Source organism: Miscanthus floridulus, chromosome 5 (assembly GCF_019320115.1).
Source record: "Miscanthus floridulus cultivar M001 chromosome 5, ASM1932011v1, whole genome shotgun sequence".
NCBI lineage: Eukaryota > Viridiplantae > Streptophyta > Magnoliopsida > Poales > Poaceae > Miscanthus > Miscanthus floridulus.
Genome location: NC_089584.1, coordinates 142,348,008 through 142,367,377, shown reverse-complemented (window position 1 = coordinate 142,367,377; position 19,370 = coordinate 142,348,008). Strand labels below are relative to the sequence as shown.

The window sequence follows — 19,370 nt, the reverse complement described above, 5'->3', positions numbered from 1 at the left end:
TGTCCTGATGAATATGCTAAAAATTAGTTTCACTAGTCATTTTGGCTAGTAGATGCAATATCATGTGCTGGACCATAGGTCATTCTCTAGCAAAGAGCTCCATAGTCATATGCATTGATAACTGAGGAACAAGTCACTGGAACCATTTTACAATGGAAAATTAAACATAAACAGTTGTCATTTATACATTTGCATGACAACCAACACAAGGAGAATGGCCGAATTGAAACCTAACAACACTAGGATAGCAACGCCAACACACATCATCCAATTCCAATGTTTTTGCTTCTTCGTGCCTCCCTTCTTGGCCGAAGCCACAGTCCTCCGAGGATCATACACCCCCAACAGGTTCTTTCTTCATCAGTGGTAGCGCCTGTTCATACACCTCAGCTTCCACACAATCTGTCGTCTCCAGTGGACGGTAATGGCACATCTCGGATTCTTGAAGCATCCCATAATGAACAAGAAAGTTGGCATATTCTTCTTCGAACATGTAGAAATCACAGCGGAGGAAACTAAAAAAAAGGAAAATCAGTTTGCACTGTACAAACCCTAGCTTTCAATTAACACCACAAAATTTCAAAAATCTAACCTGTCTATACTTCCTCGGGCATTTGAAGAACCTTTCCATTGGGTGCTCATCTGTATTCGACATCAGCTCCAAAATCCGCCCCTTCCCGCAGTATGGGCACCAGATTAGCGGCAGCCCGCTCCCTCCTAGCGGCGGCGCTTCTGTGGACGGATGCGGCAGGAGGACGACGAGATGTGCCAGGGGCCATGGAGGATTTCAGGCTAGCAATGACGACGAACCTAATGGCGGCGTGGCAAGACGGTGGCGGCGGCGCGCATGGAGTGCGGCGGCGCGCATGGACTCGGGGAAAAAGAGGAGCGTGACCAGCGGGCGCTCGCGCTTCTTTTTTAGCCTGACTCAGCGAATACCGGAGGCCAAACCACCGAGGGAGGTCAGGTGCGTGGTTTGGAGAGATGAAGGAGGTCTTGTGCCTGGTTTTAGAGATGAGGGAGCAAAAGCGAACTAGCGCAAAAGATGAGGGAGCAAAAGTAGACTTTTTCCACCGAAGAATGGGGAACGTATGCAGACCGAGGATTCCTTTGTGTCTTCGCGGGCTACGAATTTGAGTATCTGGCGTCTGGCGGCTTCAATTTTGGCCCACCGGCAGAAATTTGAATATAGGCTACCAAAGCCTCCAAGGCCCAAGAGAGCCTGCCTCGCATAGCCACATCTAGACTGAAATATGAAATAGTTGTTCGTGTTTGCTGAATTTGAGTGTATTTGATTGGATGCACTAAGATATTTGATATAGGAAATTAAAACGAAAAGACATGAACTAAAATATATTTTGTTTAGACTTTATAATACTTATTTTCGTCATGTCTAAGCCTCAATTTACTTTTGCAATATACTAAGATACCATAAAATGTGCTAATTATTGCTAATATCATTTTATTCTCATTTTCTAGGAGCAGGCTCGCTGGCTGCTTTTGCACGCCGAGAAACAAGCTCAGACCTTCTTCACTCAGGCATCCAAACATTCAGCAGCTACACGCACGAAGCCTAGTCAAGGTGCACTATGTGAAAAACGCTTTGTAGCAACGAGACAAATTTTTTTGTAGGGATAGCAGGTGATGAAGACGCCCCTACACTGACGTGCTCGGGAGCCCAGAGACCAGCCGCCCCTACAAATAGAATAGCAGGGGCGGCTGGTGTTACGAGCCGCCCCTACAAATAGGTCGGATTTATAGAGGCGGCTGGTAATACCAGCCGCCCCTGCTGTGTCCATTTGTAGGGGCGGCTGAATCACCGGCCGCCCCTACAAATAACCGACAATAAATTCTAATATATAAGCCTGTTTGCCTCGCCCGTCGCCCTCCTCTTTCTCTCCTCTTCGCCTCCTCTCCCTCTCGATGCGACCTCCCGAAGCGAACGGGGAGCCTAGGGTTTCGCCTCCCCGCCGCCGGCCGTTCCCCACGGCCGCACCCCCACCACCCCGGCTTCGCTTCAGGGCCCCCCCACGGGCTCCCCTCCGGCGGCGGCGCCCCCCGCACGGCCGAACCCGACGCACCCCCTTGGTCACGGCTAGCCCGCCGGCCCTCGCGCCACGGGTGCCCGACATGGCAGCCCTACCACAGGCGCTCCCCCTCCCGCGTGGCAGCCTGCCAAGCCCCAGCTGCGGCTATCCCGAGGCGATGGCCTGGGCGCTTTTCGCACACTTGATCTAGTGTTTCCGGCCGCGACGGGCCCTGCACAAGTACGCCGGCGGCCTCTCTCCCCCTGTACATTACATTCCAGTTGGGAGATCGAATATGATAGGGGCAGGGTACACATAATGATAGAGGTTGTAGCTATGGCATTTAGTTTAGAGTTGAACTTTTTGCTTGCTTTACTATGTCTCAGCTAACTGTGTATTTTCTGGGATTTATCTTATTGATTAGTTAGTTCCATTCCAGAGATCCATCGGCTGCTTCAAGGGACAGCTCTATTTCCTCTGTTTAGCAGGTTAGCACCATGTATGATTTTTTTTTCGCAGGAGCTCTGATAAAATGGCTAATATACTTTCTTAAAAATACATATATACTTGCATAAAAAGCCTGCGTAAAGTAACATCAGAGTTTTAAGGATATACCACTGTCTCTACATAAATTCGAATATTTTGAAACTCAATTAAGATCTTGCCCATATTGATTTTTCCCATTTTTCCAAGTCCCTGTTTGTTTTGCATTTGAACATAATGGCTAATGGCTTCATATGCATCATAGGTCCTTAGTTTTGAGCCTGGACAAATCCCAGTTGCATAGATGCTAAACTAGAATTGTTGTATTTGATATAAGTAACTTAGATTGGAAGATCATCAGTAGCATCTAACATATGTATATATGAGTTTGTTCCTGTAACAAACTCTTCTCTATTATATGAAATGGGCACAATCTCTTGCCAATTCTATGTTTCTCTCATTTGAGATACTGACATATTGCTTCTGTATTTTCAATTTGTCCTCATTGTCTTCTATGCCTATATATATATAGTGATCAAATTTAGGATCTTCTTTGTTGAGATTGGTTTATATGTACTTTTCTAGCTTTTGCAGGCCTATTTTTTACCTTGCAATGCAACTATTCGTGTTTGAATGTCTTCTGGGATGCCTGATTACTTGGACCACACCCTCACGAGAAATAACAAGTTGTGACGGCACTTGTAGATTGTCAGTATGCACTTGTGATTCTCTTCACATTGTTCAAGTTGAAACCTTCTAGTATCATGCTAATGGTTCTAGTATTAAGCTTTGTGTCTTGGACATGCCCTGTTTCTGTCAGCACTACTCGATGAAATGGACGGCAGCGGGGGAGACGGTGACCGGTGATGGCAGCCGTCTCAGGGATCAAAGAGGCTCAAGACAACGACGCCAGCGACAGCACAAGGTCCACAGCACGGCCAACGGTGTAAATCTGAAACTAACAAGAAATCAGTCCTATGATGAGGTAACCGAGGTTGTTTTGTTCGCATGTAAAACCCCGTTTGTATGCACAGCAGGCTGGCTTCGATGCCCTGCCTGATCCCGGACATCAACATCACCTGAACGTTCTGTATTTTGAATGTTTTTTTTCCTTTTTTTTGGTTATTATATACTTTGTGCAGGCACAATGTAAGAGGAGCCAGAAGCTGGGGGACAAAAATCACGGCCTTCACGGAGGATCACTGGCGCTGCCTCGGCACTCTGTAGCGGCCGGAGGATGCTGCCATGGTTCAGTTGGTAGACGCTAGGAGTACAAGACATCAGACATGGCATCGACGGTTGCCGGCTGGTGTCATCAGGCCTTCAGTTACAGCGTTAGAACTCAATTTCACTTGGAAAAATAAAAATACTCACACGCTTTTTGAGGTTATTATTATAGTATACCTGATTGAATTATATAACAAGCTGTGACGGCACTTGTAGATTGTCAGTATGCCTGATTTGAATTATATAGGTTCTGGTCAGATTTAAATTATATATATTTCTGGTCAAATTTAAATTGTAAATTTGAATTTTTTTTAGCGGAAAAATGTACTGTAGAGGCGGTTGGTACTGTAGCCGCCCCTATAAATCGATTTGGCAGAGGCGGCTGGTGTTATCAGCCACCCCTACAAATCGATTTGTAGGGACGGCTACAGTACCAACCGCCCCTACAAATCGATTTGTAGGGGCGGTCTGGGAACCGTCCCTATAAATATATGATTTGTAGAGACGGTATGGTAGAGGCGGGTGGCTGAGCTGCCTCTACAAACGATCTACGCCGCCCCTACAAAGCGTTTTCACGTAGTGGCGTTCGTAGGGAATCAAATACATTAAAAAAACACAAGAATAACGCTGATGAACTCTAATTTTTTTTAAAAAGTATGAGCACTTATGTCAAGTTGAGAACTTAAACTTGAGTGGCCAGAGGGACCGCTTTGTGTGGAAGGTACATCAAAATGGGTTGTTTTCGGTCAAATCTATGTACAGAGCCTTATTAGTAGTAGAAGCTATACCATATTACACATTAATCTAGAGACTGAAACTACCTCTCAAAATCAAAGTCTTTACGTGGTATTTATACAAGGGAGTAGTCTTAGCAAAGGATAATTTAGCACGGCCGTAGTGGCAAGGAGATAGAAAGTTTTGTTTTGTTCTTCAGATGAGTCTATACAACATTTACTCTTTAACTGTCATTTTGCTAAATTCATGTGGAGAATTGTTCATGTTTCCTTTAATTTAATACCTCCAACTAGCATACATAATTTGTTTACATGTTGGTTGGAAGGGATAAATAGGAAACTAAAATCTTAGATTCTTGTGGGTGCAAATGTAATTTGTTGGGCGCTATGGCTAATTCGGAATGATATAGTGTTTGACAAGATCCTAACACCATCTTACTTGCAGGCTATCTTCGGAGGGGACCTACTGGACTAGGTCTTGGTCCCTGTTATAGAAGGAAGAGGATCGCCAGACGATGAAGATGGGATGTAGAAATATTGAGACAACCGAGATGGAGGTGTTTGCAAGACACGGTTAGAGATTCAGCAATAAAATTGCTTTATAGATGTGGAATTTGGAAATGATATTTTTATTCACTATGGCTCAAAACTTTGTATTTGAGATTCCATGGCTCATGTTTGTAATAAGGAATAGCTATATGCATTGGTCGATGCAGAAGCTAAAATATTAAATATATTCTCTTTTCTAAAAAAAAACTTTAGTGGACACGTCCCAACATTAAAAACCTAACCAGCTGGTCCCTGCTTGTACAATTGATACTGTTGCAGTGCATTTCTCGGATTCATGTGTCCCTTTTGTCCGGAGTCCCACACTTGGCCGGATCCTTCCATGTGAACTTCTGGCTCTTCTTCTCCTGCGGCGTCATGCCCGTGTAGTTCTTCCACTGGCCGAGCACGTCCCTTAGGTCGTGCAGCTTGTTAGCGAGCCCGGAGCAGCAGTTGGCGTGCATGGTGCACGCCGCGCCCATGTCGATGTGGAAGATCCGGCAGAAGCCGCCGAAGCGCGCCGTGTCGAGGAACCGGACGCGCACGCCCAGGTCGCGGGCGAGCTCGTGCTTGATCTCGTTGAAGATGGCCTGCTCGTGGTTCGGCGGGAACCGCGCCCGCGCCGCGCGCCACCGCCGCAGCATCTCCACCGTCCGGTTTCGTCGCCTTCACGTAGAAGAACCCCGTGTTGGGCCAGTTGTCCAGGCTGTCAGCGTCGCCGGAGAACACGTCGCTCGACGTCGTCATGTCCGCGAACGCGCTGATGTGCCGGAACGGGTTGCGGAACCACACGATGTCCACGTCCTGCACGGCACATCTTGGACAATCGCCGCCGTCGTCAGCCCAGATCAGGAGGAAACTTCGGATTATTCAATGATGATTGGTGCCGACGCGTACCGTGAAGAGGAAGTTGTAGCCGAGCTCGAGGACGCGCTGCTGCAGAGAGAGCTTGGTCCAGACGAGCTCAACGTAGGCCTCGGTCATGTAGTTGTTGGCGGAGCTGAGGTCCATGGTCTTCACCTCCAGGAGGTAGCAGTGTGGGTGCACGGCCTTGCAGTAGCTGAACGCCTTGGCGTCGACGGCGACGACGAGGACATTGTTCAGGAGGTGGTCGATCCCTTCACCGACCTGGAAGCTCTCGCGGAAGAGGCCGAGCAGCGAGTTTTGGACGCGCGAACGCTTCGTTCACCGACGTGATGATCACCGTCCTGTCGTCGGTGGCCACCTTGGGCAGCAGCTGGGCCAAATCTGCAAATTGAGTCTGAGGAAGGATGCAGTTCATCAGTTTCGCCATTCTGGCATTCAGATTTCACGCGAAACAAAAATCATTCAGCTTTCAAAAATTGGGTGCACGACCCAGTTTTGCAGCAATGGTTAAAGTTAAAGTCTTCTCCCTCTGTTTCGTAATATATACGTATTTGTCATGCTGTTTTAATCTTACACAAAACAAGGAGCATTAAAGAGCAAAAAATATTTCTTAAGTAGCAGCTCTAGCTTTTCAAGGACAGATCACTGAGCATGTAAAATTATGCACATGCCCTTGCTTTTCTTTCTCTTACTCGCGTGCTTAGCTTAGGAGTTTCACGGCGTCCAAGATATTGTGCTTTTACGGGAGGTGTGAGCAGACGAGAATGATCTACATATAGGGGAGGCAGGGCCGACACCATGGATTTTCTTTTTGAGTGGGTCCCAAACTTGTCTATATCTACCATTGCACTCTCTTGGGGACAAATTTCGAAGTCTAAAACTTCTACCATTGCACTCCCTTGGGGACAAATTTCGAAGTCTAAAACTACATTCTTTCTTGGGCAGCTGATCCAGTTGCAGCTGATTTCGGCTAATTTTGGCTGATTCAATAGTGTTCTGTGAGAAAGAACAAGCTAAAACAAGCTGAAACAAGCCGGGAGTGGAGCAGCCGAACACCCTGTGTTCTTGCATGACTTACATTTGTCACTAGACGTGGTGTGGTTGCCGATTTGATTGGGTGTCGTATGTACATTGATGAAGGGCAGGGACTAAGAAGTATAATGATTTGGAACATAAGAGTAATGATAATTTAATAAAATTTTTTATCCTAGAATTACAAAATTATGTAACAGGGGGAGTATGTAGGAGTAAGCATATTGCTAGTTGTATTTTCAATTTTCCACAAAATGAGAACAATGCTAACTAGAATTATATAATGTGCATCTGTTCTTCCAATAAGAAACGGATAAGGCTATTATTTGCAATGTACAGTATCATACTCCAACATCCAAAGATGTCACATACGATGGAAGTACTATACGGTTATTAGAAAGAAACACTCTCCAGAATGCTTGATGTTACATCTCGCCTGAAATGTAGAAGGATTTGCTATGTACCTGAACAAAGTACTTGTACATCTAGAATTTCAAATGTTTCACGACAAGCAGGTATACAAGACGATTGTTGTGATGTTGTGTTATGAGAGTGGACATAAGACATTAGATGTTATGCCAAAGTTGTATTGTACATAAGATACAACTTTGATTTCTTCTCTTTTTATTAAATGTTTTGGAACACCAGCAAAAAAATCATATGTAACACCTATAGTCAATGTGTATGATAGAACTCATGGTGTAACAGACATCTACATGTGAAATACAGTTTGCCACGTTCTACACTGGATGTAGAATAAAACCTCCGATTTAGTATTTATTTCACAATTTTCCTACTAATTAGGGTGCAAATGGTACAGATATTTTCTGGCCGTATCCAGGACCGAATCCATTTATAGGAGTTCAAATATGTCCGTATCCGAGTCCGGATATTCAACATCTGATACCGTATCTATATTTGTATCCGAATATTCAAATTCTATATTTATGATGTTGATATCTATTCGTACCCTATCCGACATATCTGATACCATCCGTATTCGAATCCGAATAAAAATATAAAAACAAATATAATATCAGCAATATTCGTCTGTATCTGATATATTTGCATCCCTACTACTAAAGATAGTTAAAGATATATTTGAGAACAATATATTACTGACGGTTTAAGATATATAGATCTAAGCATTAGCAAAGTTAGTTGTTTGGATTTAACCATCTGAGAAATACAAGTGCCATATTCCTTCCTTCTTACAGTCATCAGAAGAATGAAAGAAAAATATACTGGCCATATGATGGGAAGTAAAAAAAATGTCAACACACAAATTTCACCTCAGCAGAATCTTGAGATATGATACTATCTCCCGGAGAAGCAGCTCCAATCTCGGTGAAGTAGCTCTTCTCTAGCATGTCCAAGGACCTGCCGATGCTCGCGAGCGCAAATAAGATGAGCAGAGCAAAGACGGTTGCAAACCACATCTCAAAGACAAAGAACGCAATACGACGCAGATAACCCTTCTGGGGCTCCATGGCCTTGTCTGAGAGAGGAAGTGGGAAAGGTGAAATGAGTTTTGAAATGAACGAGGGATATGAGACTGAATTTGAGGGTATATTTATAAGAGGATTCTTATGTATAATATCCGTTGTAATATACAAATGATAGTTTCGCCCTATTAAGGTGGCAGCATGCATCTATCTTCTAGATAGATACTACTACCTCCAGTCATAAAAGTATGTAGTAGTCCAGTAGATACACATTTGACGTCTTTAATGTATATCTTTTGATCGATAGCATATTCTAGAATGTATTTTTTGAAACCCTCTAAATTTATGAGATTCTGCAAGCGCTTTTCACTACAAATCTGCAAATATATCATGCATGTCTCCAAACTATAAAATTGAAAAGCTATTGATGTTTGTAGGTTTTTTATATTCGACCAAATCTTGTCCTAAACGATATGTTCTTGTGGCGAGAGGGAGTAATATTTTTCAATGCAGATGATCTATACAGCGACTGAAAACTAATGTCTTGATAAATACTGTAGTAGACATAGCCGCTCAACTCTTTACACAGTAAAGAAATATACAAAATAAATCCAATAAGTTTGAGCATGTCTGGGAACCATTCTATGTGAAGATTCCGAGCCAAAATAGTTAGCTAATTTGTATAAATTTGATAAGCCAGAATGGTTTCTAGGCTCATTCCAGGCTAACCGAACAAGCCCTTAATTGAAAAGCTATTAATATTTCTTCCACGAGAAAATACCTGCTATTAAGATCATCTTCGATCTACAAATAACAACCTTTAGAGTTTGTTCGATTTAGGCCATGTTCGGCTTACCCCATATTCTACTTGTTCGGCTTCTTTTTTCAGCCGGAACAGTGTTTTTCTCTCACAACAATTCAGTCGGAACAGTGTTTTTAGCCAGTTTCAGCCAAGTTTTAGACCAGCGAACAGAGCCTTAGAGGAGATTGAGTAAGAGTAGGGACAAGGGAATGATTAATTCATTTTGATCTCTCTCTATCCCCGATGGGAAGGGGTTGACTAAACGAATCCTTAGGCCTCGTTCGGTTCTCTCGGAACGACCCAATTCTGTACTGATTGATTTGATCTGATTTAAAATCTGGCCTAACACAAAATAAACGTTCGGTTCGGATTAGAATAGAGCCGGCCCTGGTTCTATTCCAACCCGTTGTAGCTATTCCAGCCTCTTAGCGACCCGAAATCAATCTCCATGTTTTGACCTGCAGAACGACCCCCCCCCCCCACCCCGCCCGATCGAATGACACAACTGGATCCACTCGTTCCCCTCAAGAACGAATATGTTCTATGATTCAATCCTGAACAACCGAACAAGGCCTTAGGGATTTAAGAGAGCATTGGTGAACTAAAAAGGTAGAGCTACTAGGGTCACATAAAACTACAAACCAATTGAAAATTGTTTTGAGATACAAATATATTAATTAATCGAAGCTATCATAAGAGCATATCCACCAACTCCCTTTTCCATTAAATCTCCTATAGGAGATTGAGATAACAAAATTGAAGGATATAGGAAAGGGTTTCTGTAGCAGATTGAGAAAAATCCATCCCCTCTATTTACGTGAGATCTATATGTCAATGGCAAACCTCTCCTTTTCTCTTCTCTCTTTCCTCTCCCTCCTCCTCTCTTGGTGCACGGGCGCGGCAACGTGGTGACCCGTGCGCTTGCCCATGTGCTCGCCACGGTGCGCAGCAACCCATGTGCTTGCTAGCGTGCTTAGTCATGTGGACCCACGATGTCGGTGAAAGGAAGAGGAAGGGGTTGAGAAAAAAAAGGTTGCTCTCCTTTATTTAAGGGATTGAGGTGGGCCTTGAGGGTTTGAGAAAAAATAGAGAAAGGGGTGAAAGCATCTAGGCCCCTTGTTGGGTTTCGGTGATTAATGACAATACAAGATTACTATGACTAACGTGTGTTTTGCAGAGGCAATTAAGTTAGGTCATGGTAATGGAGATCAATTGGGCAATCAAGGTGGTCATGCCCCTACGATGGAAATCGTTTCAGTTTTCAAAGGATGGACGACAAGGTTAAGGATGACTAGTTCTAAGTGTCGATTGGAGTTGGAGAGACACTTAGAGTAGTTTAGGACTTTGTTTTTCCTTTGGCCATACTATTAAGGGGGGTATGGACGGGTAGCTTGACCTAGATGAGTCTAGTGAGTTAGGTGTGGTGCACACTTGTTAGAAACTAGCACTAGGTAGCTCCACAACAGCCCTATGATCCTATGGAGCAAACTTCTTTCACATATGATCGAGAGTTGGAAGTGAATGGAGGGTCAAATACTGACCGGACGCTGGCTCCGGTGCGACCGGACGCTGGCCGCAGGGTCCGGTCAGTTCATTTGATCAAGGAGATTGCGTTCGGTGCGACCGGACGCTGAGTGGTCAAGTGACCGGACGCTGAGAGGCAGCGTCCGGTCGACTCCAGTAAGGTTCCAGAAGAGTGAATCTGCGACCGGACGCGTCCGGTCAATACTGACTCGGACCCTGAGGATCCAGCGTCTGGTCGAGTACAGTAAGGTTCCAGTGAGGATTTAATGCGACCAGATGCGTTCCGGTCAGTGGTGATCGGATCCTACCAGCGTCCGGTCAACACTTAAACACTGGTGTGCGGGTTGAACTGACCGGAGCGTCCGGTCAACATGACCGGAGCGTCCGGTCACTCCGCAGAGGCACATAACGGTTCGTTTTTAGGCTGTCCTTATAAATAGAAGCTCCACTCGTGTGTGGAGTCACTTTTGCTCATTCCAACAGCTGAGAAACATGTTTGTGAGTGCCAAGAAGAGCAAGGTCCTAGTGAGGTGATTGAGATTCGTGAATCCAAGAGAGTAGCCTCATTAGTGAATCAAGAGTAGCAAAGTGTGCATCCACCGTTCTCATTAGGCTTCGAGTGGTCAAGTGAGAGTTCATGCTTGTTACTCTTGGTGATCGCCATCACCTAGACGGCTTGGTGGTGATTGGGAGCTTGGTGATCACCCGGCGGAGCTTGTGGGTGACCCAACTCAAGTTGTGAGCGGTTTTGGGTGATTCACCGCGACAGGAGTGTCGAAGAATCAACCCAGTAGAGAGCACTTGATCCTTGCGCGGATCAAGGGGGAGCTACACCCTTGCGCGGGTGCTCCAACGAGGACTAGTGGGGAGTGGCGACTCTCCGATACCTCAGGCAAAACATCGCCGCGTTCCTCTCTCTCCTATTTACTTTGAGCATTTACTTTGAGCATTTACTTAAGCAATTCAATACTTGTTTTTACATTCATAGAATTGCCATGCTAGAGTAAGTTTGGAACATAGGTTGCAAGTCCTTTGTGCGTTAGATTAATAGAAACACTTTTCTAGGCACAAGGGGTTAATTGGGCTAACCGTAGGATTTAATTATTGCAAGTAAAATTTAGAATTAGCCCAATTCACCCCCCTCTTGGGCATCTTGATCCTTTCAATTGGTATCAGAGCCTCGTGCTCATGTTTTTAAGCTTAATCGCTTAGAGCAAGATGTCTCACAGGGATGGACCTCCTCCTATCTTTGAGGGAGATGACTTTCCATATTGGAAAATCCGCATGGAGGCGTACTTAGAAGCTCTAGACGTTGGTATACTTAGAGCCGCCACACAAGGCTTCCCAAAACCTCGGGATGCTACACACTTACAAGGCGATGAGGTTAATTATGAAAAGTGGAATGCAAAGGCTCGAAACACCATCTTTAGAGGTCTTTGCAAAGATGTGTTCAACCGCGTAAGGAACCACAAAGACGCCCATGCACTATGGTCGGACGTTTGTGCGCTCCATGAGGGAACCAAGAGTGAGCGTGAGGAACGCTATCATCTTGTGATTAAAAAGCTAAATTCATTTGAGATGCTTCCCAAAGAATGTGCTAATGAGATGTATTCACGTTTGAATGTTCTTGTAGAGGAAGTCAATGGGCTTGGACTTACTCAAATGTCACCATCCGACAGTTGTGAGAAAGATCTTGAGTGTCCTCCCCATTGACAAATATGGGCATATTGTGACCGTGCTACACCAAGGTGATCTTTCCACCGCTACACCGACACAAATCTTGGGAAAGATCAATGCTCATGAGATGTACATGCACATCACGCCACAAGATGGCTCATCCTCTACCAAGAAGAAAGAGAAGGACTTAGCATTCAAAGCTAGCCAAGATAAGGGCAAAGCAAGACTTGAGTATGAGAGCTCAAGTGATGAAGAAGATGAAGATGAAGATCTTGCTCTCATGGTGAAGAAAGCCGCCAAAATGCTAAAGAAGCTAAACAAGAGTGGCATCAAGTTCGATGGCAAGAAGAAGAAGTTCTTCACAAGCTCTAGAAGAAAGCCAATCTCCGAAATGGATTGCTTCAATTGTGGTGAACTTGGTCATCTAGCACATCAATGCACCAAGCCCAAGAAAGACAAGTTCAAGAACAAGAACAAGGGCAAGAAAGATGACTCAAGTAACGAAGATGAAGATGAGAAGAAGAAGAACAAGCCATACAAGAAGAGAGATGGCAAAAAGAGGGACTTCCACAAGAAGAAGAAGAGTGGAAAGGCCTACATCGTCGGTGATTGGCTCACGGACATTGATTCATCTAGTGGATCATCCGATGATGATAGTGAAGATGAGAAGGTGGCCGCCATTGCTATTGATCTTTCATCTTCACCGCCACCATCGCCATCATCCTCTACACACCTATGCCTTATGGCCAAGGGTGAACGCAAGGTAACTAATAATGATGATAGTAGTGATGATGAGCAAGCTAGTGATGATGATAGCGATAGCGATGATGATGATTCACCTTCATATGATGATCTTGTCAAAATACTAAGACAATACACTAAGATCATTAGAAAGAGTAGAGCTAAAAATGAAAAGCTTGATGCTAAAAATGATTCACTCTTAGCAAAATGCGATACATTGGAAAAGGCTAATGTTGAGCTTAAAGAGACAAATGATGCTATATCATCCAAACTCAAGGAGCTCAAATCTTCTAAGAAAGAGCTTAAAGATAAACATGATAAACTTGAGTGGGTGCACAATGAGCTCATCACTAGCCACAACAAGCTAAAAGATGAACATACAACTCTAAAGATCAATTATGATACTCTTGTTATTGCTCAAGAATTTTTACCAAATGAGCCACATGATGCTACTAACCATGTTGTTAAGATTGATATAGCTACATCATGTGATGATTTGATTGATGAGAGCATTGAGCAAGGATCTAGTGGCAAAGGCAAGAAAGTGGTTGAGTGCAATGACTATGATGAATATGTCAAGCTCAAGAATACAAATGAAAAGCTCATGAAAGATCTTGAAGAGATGAAAAGCCACAACACCATTGTGCTAGAAACTCTTGAGCATGATGAAGAGTTGATCCTTGAGAATGAGAAGCTCAAAGAAGAGAACAAGAAGCTCAAGGAAGAGAAGAACAATGATATTCTCAAGGAAGAGAACAAGAAGCTCAAGATGGAGAAAGAGCATCTCAAGATGGGATTGAGCAAGTTTGCAAGAGGCAAGCATCTCCAAAGTGAGCTACTCATGAACACCATCATGAAGATGGATAGAAGTGGCATTGGATATGTGGCAAGTGTAGAGAAGAAGAAGGCTCAAGTTCAACAACAACAATCAAGCCAAAGCCAAAGCCAAAGAGATGTTTTGAGTGTGGACAAGAAGGCCACTTTGCTCATGAGTGCCAAACTCCACCGCCACAACCCTTGCCCAAGCATGCTAGACCCTTTGCCTTCAATGCTCACTACATGCTTAGAAAGGATTCTAGTGGAAAGATGAAAGTCATGTTCTTAGGACCCCCTAACAAGAATAGGCCTAAGAAGATTTGGGTGGCTAAGTCACTTGTTGAGAAGGTGAAGGGCCCTCAACAAGTTTGGGTTCCTAAAGCTTGAAATCTCTTGTGTGTAGGTGAACTACAAGACCGGTGGAAGTCATTGGGTTATTGATAGTGGTTGCACTCAACATATGACCGGTGATCCTCGTATGTTCACCTCACTAGATGAAGAGGTAGATGGACAAGAGAGAATAACATTTGGAGATAACTCAAAGGGCAAGGTTAAAGGATTGGGCAAAGTGGCAATATCAAATGATCATTCCATCTCCAATGTGCTTTATGTTGCTTCATTGAGCTTCAACTTGCTATCCGTTGGACAATTGTGTGATCTTGGCTTCCAATGCTTGTTTACCGAGAAGGAGGTTGTTGTATCCAAGGTAGATGATAATCAAGTGATATTCAATGGATTTAGATACAACAACTTATATCTAGTGGACTTCACCTCCGAAGATGCAAATTTGAAGACTTGCCTATTCACCAAAACAACACTTGGGTGGCTATGGCATAGAAGACTTGCTCATGTTGGGATGAGCTCACTCAAGAAGCTTAATGAAGAATGATTTGGTGAGAGGGTTGAAGGATGTGAAGTTTGAGAAGGACAAGCTTTGTAGTGCATGTCAAGCCGGCAAGCAAGTTGCAAATACTCATCCAACCAAAGCTTTCATGTCAACCACAAGAGTGCTAGAACTCCTTCACATGGATTTATTTGGACCAACAACATACAAGAGTTTGGGAGGAAATCTTTATTGTCTTGTGATTGTTGATGACTATTCAAGGTATACATGGGTATTCTTTCTTCATGACAAATCCTAAGTTGCATCTTGCTTCAAGAAGTTTGCCAAGAGAGCACAAAATGAATTTGAAGTGAAGCTCAAGAAGATTAGAAGTGATAATGGCAAAGAGTTTGACAACACAAACATTGAAGCCTATTGTGATGAAGTTGGAATCAAACATGAAGTCTCCGCAACTTATACTCCTCAACAAAATGGTGTAGTTGAGAGGAAGAACCAGGACATTGATCACTCTTGCAAGAACAATGCTTGATGAGTACAACACCCTCCGAAGCTCTATGGGTGGAAGCAATCAACACCGCATGCTATGCATCCAACCGCCTATTCCTTCAAAAGTTCCTTGGCAAGACACCTTATGAGTTGCTCAATGGGAAGAAGCCAGGACGTCTCCTTCTTTAGGGTGTTTGGTTGCAAATGCTACATCTACAAGAAGCGCAACACCTAGAGAAGTTCCAAAGACGTTGTGATATTGGTTTTCTGTTGGTTACTCATCAAAGTCCAAAGCATATAGAGTATTTAATCATGCCACGGCTTGAGTTGAAGAAACATATGATGTGGAATTGATGAATCTAACGGCTCCCAAGGAGCACATGAGAATCTTGATGATGTAGGTGATGAACCATTGAGGGAGGCTATGAAGAATATTCCGGTGGGAGACATCAAGCCAAAAGATGATGAAGATGATGTACAAGTCATTGATCAACCTTCTTCATCAAGTGTGCCACAAGATGGTGAAAAAGATGGGAGAGTAGAAAATGAAGATACTCATATCTCCCATGAGCAAATGGTGGTACAAGCACAAGATGTTGATGCTCCACAACCTCCTCCTCAAGTGGTCAATAGAAGAAATACACCTCTCCTATAAGATCATCCACAAGATCTCATCATAGGGAGTCCATCAAAGGGTGTAATGACTCGATCTCAAAAACTTACTTCATTTATTGCTCATCACTCTTTTGTCTCTTGCTATGAGCCTACCAAGATAGAAGAAGCTCTTAAAGATCTGGATTGGATCAATGCCATGCATGAAGAGTTGAACAACTTCACTCGCAATGAAGTTTGGACTCTTGAAGAGCGACCAAAAGGTGCAAGAGTCATTGGAACAAAGTGGGTGTTCCAGCAACAAGCAAGATGATCAAGGTGTTATTGTGAGGAACAAGGCAAGACTAGTTGCAAAGGGGTTCTCCCAAGTTGAAGGTTTGGATTTGGAGAGACCTTTGCACCGGTTGCAAGATTAGAAGCCATCCGTATCCTACTTGCATATGCATCACATCATGAAATGAAACTATATCAAATGGATGTGAAAAGTGCATTTTTAAATGGCTTTATTAATGAACTAGTCTATGTTGATCAACCTCCCTGGGTTTGAAGACCCTAGATATCCTAATCATGTTTATAGGTTGTCCAAGGCACTATATGGGCTTAAGCAAGCCCCAAGAGCTTGGTATGAGCACCTTCGGGACTTCCTCATTGAGAAGGGCTTCACCATTGGGAAGGTCGACACCACACTATTCACCAAGAAGCTTGATGGGCATATCTTCATTTGTCAAGTATATGTTGATGATATCATCTTTGGATCATCAAATGAAGACTCATGCAAAGAATTTGGTGAATTGATGTCAAAGGAGTTCGAGATGTCAATGATTGGTGAGCTTACATTCTTTCTTGGTTTTCAAGTCAAGCAAATGAAAGAAGGCATCTTCATCTCTCAAGAGAAATACACAAAAGATCTTCTCAAGAGATTCAAGATGGATGAATGTAAGCCAATCAAGACACCAATGCCTACCAATGGACATCTCGACCTAGATGAGGGAGGTAACCCGGTTGATCAAACTCTCTACCGTTCCATGATTGGTAGCTTGTTATATTTAACCGCATCTAGGCCCGACATCATGTTTAGTGTGTGTATGTGTGCTAGATTTCAAGCTAATCCTAAGGAAACACATTTAATTGCCGTAAAAAGAATCCTTAGGTATCTTAAGCACACACCAAGCATTGGCCTATGGTATCCCAAAGGAGCTATATTTGAATTAGTTGGCTATTCCGATTCGGATTATGCCGGTTGCAAAGTTGATAGAAAAAGCACATCCGGAGGGTGCCATTTGCTTGGTAGATCACTTGTGTCTTGGTCCTCCAAGAAACAAAATAGTGTGGCTTTGTCCACCGCCGAAGCAGAATACATTGCCGCTGGGTGCTTGTTGTGCACAAATACTATACATGAAACAAACTTTGCTAGACTATGGTGTAGTTCTAGAAAAGGTACCTCTTTTGTGCGACAATGAAAAGTGCGGTAAAACTTGCAAATAATCCGGTTCAACACTCTCGCACCAAGCACATAGATATCCGCCATCACTTTCTAAGAGATCATGTTGCTAAAAATGATATATCACTAGAAGGTGTAAGAACTGAAGATCAATTAGCGGATATCTTCACTAAACCGCTAGATGAGGCTACATTTTGTAGATTGCGGAATGAGCTCAATGTGCTTGATTTTAGCAACTTCACTAAAAATTGAGCTTGTGTTGTCCCTTGCATTGCATTGTAATATACAACATGTTTAACGCTTTATAATGCATATAGGGCTTGTCTAACATGGTTAAGATAACCGCCGAAAAGCGTGTGAAGAAGCTTAACCTTGGATCAAACTTGACAAGCAACTAGATTTACTTACAAGTATTGCATATGCATGAATGTTGTTTTGTCGTTTTGTTCCATTTGCCCTCTTATTGCCTATTTTCTTAAAAAGATATAGCCTAAGGCAAAATATTTTGAAAAATATGAGGGTTTGAGAGACGTCCACTCACCTCAGTCACAATTGGTGTTTATTTGGATCTTTTGGAGTTGGGACTTGATTGGGAACAGACACAGCGCATATGGACCTTTAAGACTTTTGTGTGTAACAGAGTGACCGGACGCTGCAATCCGGACTCTGCAGTCCAGCGTCTGTCATTCACAGGAGGTGACCTCGCTGCGAGGTGAGACATACTCTGTCTTCAGCGTCCGGTCCGAAGACGTCTCAGTTCCGGTCGTGTGAAGAACGAAGGCTAAGTTGACTGGACTCTGGCTGTGTCCGGTCAGTGTCCACCGGACACTGTCCGGTCGCGATTCCAGAGAATTGGACCTCTCTGAATCGATCGGATGCTGGGTGGTAGTGTCCGGTCTCTACCACCAGGTTACATTCTAGTCATAGAAATCGTGTGTTTTCTGGACTTCTCATCTGTTTCCTTTGCTACTCACGTGGGGGACCCTTTTAACTAATCCAGCCGTACCTATCCTGTCTCCCTGCCCTAACCACCAGGTCGCCGACATCAGCCGTGCCTCCCTCGTTCCAAGCCGCCGCCGCCCTAGCCATCGAAGAGCTGCCCGCGCTCTCTCCACCCATGCCGCCGCGCCACCACCAACCGCAATGCCTTCATCACGCCAGATCCGCACGTTGCTAGAGTGCCGCCACCAGCCCATGTGCATGCCAGCACAATCTCCACTGCGCCTGCCCTAGCGCCACACCTTTCCCGTGTTCCACCGAGCCACCAGGCAATCTCCACCCGTGCCTACGCTGTGCTTCTCCTTTGCCGTGGCTTGCGCCACCGTGGTCCACAGCCGACCTTCTGCGTCCAGCACTGGTAAGTCCATGCCCTAGCATCCACTTCTCTTTGATCTAGATTGGTTTCAAAGCTTTGACCTCAATTGCAACTAGGGCCATCGATTCATCGGAACCCTAACCCTAGTGGTCCGGGTGATCCCCCGCATGACGCTTCTCTCTTTTCTTCGGATCGTCGGTTTCATCAGGTAGCAAGCCAGTCGATTCAATTTCGTACCTACATTGGCTTGCTCTCATAGGGTTTTGCATCTATAGATATATCGTATTACTTGTATATCCTTCTATTCCATCATGCAGGGAGTTGGTGTCGTTGAGGTGTTAGTTGCAGTTGACAGCTCAACTTGGAGCCAAGCTCGCGAGTACGGATCGAGGCCAAGCCTCAAAAGTGTCAGTGGACAGTTGATCTTCTTAGCGGCAGTGGTTCTAGTCAGATCAGATGGCTCGCACCAAGAATGTTGGTGGTGGTCCAGGAGATGATGATCGGAGGCCTCCACCTCGCTTGCCTACAGGTCCTAAAGGCAAGGCGATACGAAGAAGGTTGCATCAAAGAAGCGTAAGTACCCTGATGTCGAGACAGCAGAGAGCAGCAGCAGTAGTGCTAGAGGCCGCTAGAGCGTGCCGAAGAGAGGAGGTGCCCATAGTGGAGTTGTCATTGCCAGATCATCTGTCACTAGACGCACAGGGCAGACCTGAGCATATGAGCGTCTTCATGATAGTCCACCTGGGACTGT

At 44.3% G+C, this 19,370-nt stretch overlaps 1 pseudogene; it reads right to left on the bottom strand.

Moving 5' to 3' along the window:
- Positions 1-5,313: 5,313 nt before the first annotated feature.
- On the bottom strand, positions 5,314-6,311 carry LOC136455519 (uncharacterized protein At4g15970-like; annotated as a pseudogene).
- Between the last annotated feature and the right edge of the window lie 13,059 nt (positions 6,312-19,370).